This window comes from Phacochoerus africanus, chromosome X, assembly GCF_016906955.1.
Source record: "Phacochoerus africanus isolate WHEZ1 chromosome X, ROS_Pafr_v1, whole genome shotgun sequence".
Classification (NCBI taxonomy): domain Eukaryota; kingdom Metazoa; phylum Chordata; class Mammalia; order Artiodactyla; family Suidae; genus Phacochoerus; species Phacochoerus africanus.
The window spans coordinates 61,617,058-61,620,879 of record NC_062560.1 but is presented as its reverse complement, the minus strand read 5'-3'; the positions used below and the strand labels follow the sequence as shown (position 1 = coordinate 61,620,879).

General features: G+C 42.2%; 1 long non-coding RNA gene across 1 annotated transcript; it reads right to left on the bottom strand.

Moving 5' to 3' along the window:
* Positions 1–2,817: 2,817 nt before the first annotated feature.
* On the bottom strand, positions 2,818–3,468 carry LOC125118547 (uncharacterized). The gene is made up of 2 exons (XR_007132845.1): positions 3,416–3,468; positions 2,818–3,031 (listed from the first exon to the last, which is right to left on the bottom strand). It is a non-coding gene; the product is annotated as an uncharacterized LOC125118547 (long non-coding RNA).
* Positions 3,469–3,822: the final 354 nt, after the last annotated feature.

The following is a 3,822-nucleotide window of genomic DNA, read 5'->3' as shown; positions in this document are numbered from 1 at the left end:
AAATAACAAGAGTTCTCTTGTGGCGCAATGGGTTAAGGATCTAGCATTGTCACTGCAGTAGCTTGGGTTGCTGCTGTGGCACAGGTTTCATCCCTGGCCTGGGAACTTCCACATGCCACAGGCACGGCCAAAAAACAAGCAAACAAAAGAGTGTGGGTAAAAATGTGGAGAAAAGGGAACTCTTGTGCATTATTGGTAGGAATGTAAATTGTTGCAGCCACTAAGGAAAACAGTATGGAGATTCCTCAAAAAAATTAAAAATAGGACTACCATATGATCCGGCAGTTATACTTCTGCATATTTATCCAAAGAAAACAAAAATACTCATTTGAAAAAATATATGCAAGCCCCTCCATGTTCATTGCAGCATTATTTATAATAGCCAAGACATGCAAACACTGTAACTGTCCATTGATGGATGAATGGATAAAGAAATTGTGGCATATGTATATATTAATCAAACATAAAAAGAATGAAATCTTGAAGATCCCTTGTGATAACATGGATGGACCTCAAGGGCATTGTGCTAAAATAAGTCAGACAGAGAAACACTAATACCATATGGTCTCTCTCTTTTTTTTTCTTTTGTCTTTTGTCTTTTTAGGGCCGCACCCCCAGCATATGGAGGTTCCCAGGCTAGGGGTCTAATGGGAGCTTTAGCCGCCAGCTGACGCCAGAGCCACAGCAATGCCAGATCTGAGCTGTGTCTGCGACCTACACCACAGCTCACCACAACGACAGATCCTTAACCCACTGAGCAAGGCCAGGATCGAACCTTCAACCTCATGGTTCCTAGTTGGATTCGTTTCTGCTGCGCCACAACAGGAACTCCCCATATGATCTCTTATATGTGGAATCTCAAAACAATGACCATAACCAAGAGAACCCCGAGCTTATAGATACATAGGCCAGATTGGTGATTGCAAGAGATAAAAAGGCTCTTTAAGAGGTGGGGGTAGGGGTTGGGAGAAATAGGTAAATTGTAGGGTTGTGGGGTTTTTTTGTCTTTTTTGCCTTTTCTAGGGCCACACCCACAGCATGTGGAGGCTCCCAGGCTAGGGGTCTAATCGGAGCTGTAGTTGCCGACCTACGCCAGAGCCACAGCAACTTGGGATCCAAGACTCATCTGTGACCTACACCACAGCTCACGGCAATGCTGGATCCTTAACCCACTGAGCGAGGCCAGGGATCGAACCCACAACCTCATGGTTCCTCGTCGGATTCGTTAACCACTGAGCCACAACAGGAACTCCTGTAGGGTTTTTTTAGTTTAAATAAATTGTGTGTGTGTGTGTGTGTTATGGCCACACCTGCAGCATATGGAAGTTCCCAGGCCAAGGATTAAATCTGAGCCACAGCTGCAAATCCAGATCTTTTAACCTATTGCACCAGGGATTGAACCTACACCTCTGCAATGGCCCAACCTGCTGCAGTCAGATTCTTCTTTTTTTAGTTTATTGTTATTTTGTACACACTCATGGCAATCCCCTCCGTGTTCATTGTAGTAAGCTCCCTTGCTGGAATATGGTGAACGTGCAGCATTAAAAAGCAAAAAATAAATAAGTAAATAAATAAAATGGTAAATGTTATGTTATATATATTCTGCCATTAAAATGCAAAAAAATTGGGAGTTCCCGTTGTGGCTCAGTGGTTAACAAATCCTACTAGGAACAAGGAGGTTGTGGGTTCGATCCCTGGCCTCGATCAGTGGGTTAAGTATCTGACGTTGCCATGAGCTGTAGCGTAGGTTGCAGACGTGGCTCGGATCCCAAGTTGCTGTGGCTCTGGCGTAGGCCTGTGGCTACAGCTCTGATTAGACCCCTAGCCTGGGAACCCCCATATGCTGTGGGAGTAGCTCTAGAAAAGGCAAAAAGACAAAAAAAATGCAAAAAAAAAAAAAACAAAGCCAAAGGAGAAATTCAGAAAATATATTTCAACCCATATGACCAACATCTGATTTTCTTAAGATACAAAAACTTTTACAAAGCAATGAGAAAAGAGAAATAGAAATTGAAAACAAGGTGTTCCCATTGTGGTGCAGCGGAAATGAATTTGATTAGGAACCATGAGGTTGGGGGTTCCATCCCTGGCCTTGCTCAGTGGGTTAAGGATCCGGTGTTGCCATGAGCTATGGTGTAGACCGGCAGCCATAGCTCCAATAAGCCACCTAGCCTGGGAATCTCTATATGCTGCGCCGTGTGTGCGGCCCTAAAAATAAAGACAAAAAAAAAAGAAAGAAACTGAAAACTGGGGAAAGGACATGAGCAGTATATACACACACACACAAGGGAAATATATGTGATTTTTAAGTATATTAAAAAGTTTAATCTTAATCATGATAAAAAGATTATGTTGAGATACCACGCTTTTCCTATAAAAATGACAATATCAGAAAGTTTGATAATATATGGTGTTAGCAAGGCTGTGGAGAAACAGACACGCTCATATTTTGTTGTTGGATTTTAAATTGGTAAGGCAACTTATCAAATTTTTTAAAATTTTTAATTAATTTTCTTTTCAGGGCCATGCCGGCACCATATGGAAGTTCCCAGGCTAGGGGTTGAATTGGAGCTGCAGCTGTAGGCCTACACCACAGCCATAGCAACACCAGATGCAAGCCATGTCTGCAATCTACGCCACATTTCACAGCAATGCCAGATCCTTAACCCACTGAGCAAGGCCAAGGATCAAACCTGCGTCCTCATAGATACTGGTCAAGTTCATAACCCGCTGAGCTACAACGGGAGCTTGCTCAAAATTTTAAAAGTACATATGTCTATTTTTGGGTAAGTAAAAGAAAACCCACGTCCAACACACTTAAACAGTAAAGAGGATTTATTGCTCAAATAACTGCAAATTTCAGGGTATGATTTGGCTTTGAAATTGGTTTGATTCTGTGGATCAACAATACCACTAAGGACCTAATTTCCTTCCATCTGTCATTTCCATCTTCAAAAGTGTGAGGTCCATTGCAAATCTGACTCTCTTCTTGGTAGCAAAAGGGCTTCAGCACTTGAAGTCTTCACATCACCTACACCATATTGTCCAAAAGAAGAGACAAAGTTGGCTTTTGTTCTCAGAAGAGCAAAGAATAAAAACAAAAACAAAAACCTTCTTTCTCTGAATACTTCAACAAATATCCTCTAACATTTCATTACTTGACTTAGGAACTGGTCCACTCCTAAACTTTCCCCTTGACAGGACAATGATATGCATTGATTGGCTAAGGTCTGGGTTGCCTGAATCAATCACTAAGGCATGGGGGATGAGTAGTGAACCTCCTCCAGAAGCTGGGGGTGAGATCAATTCCACCCCTTCAAACTTTATGACTGCTGGGAGTTCCCATTGTGGTGCAATGGAAATGAATCCTACTAGTATCCTTGAAGATGTGGGTTCAATCTCTGACTTCACTCACCAGGGCAAGGATCCGGCATTACTGTGAGCTGTGGTGTAGGTCGCAGATGTGGCTTGGATCCTGCATTGCTGCGGCTGCGGCATAGGCTGGCAGATGCAGCTCTGATTCAACCCCTAGCCTGGGAACTGCCATATGCCGTGAGTTCGGCCCTAAAAAGCAAATTAATTAATTAATTAATTACTGCTAAACAACAGGCAAGATATGGAATGGATGTTAGGCAGGGAATAACATCAACCACTATATACTTTGATCCTGCAACATACTACTAGGAATTTATCCTATAAATATACCAACACATGTGTACAAATAAGTATGTTCGGGGGAATTGTTTGTAATACCAGGATATTGGAAACAACCAAAATGTCTGGAACTGCTTCAATAAATTATGATGTAGCCATGAAAACAAT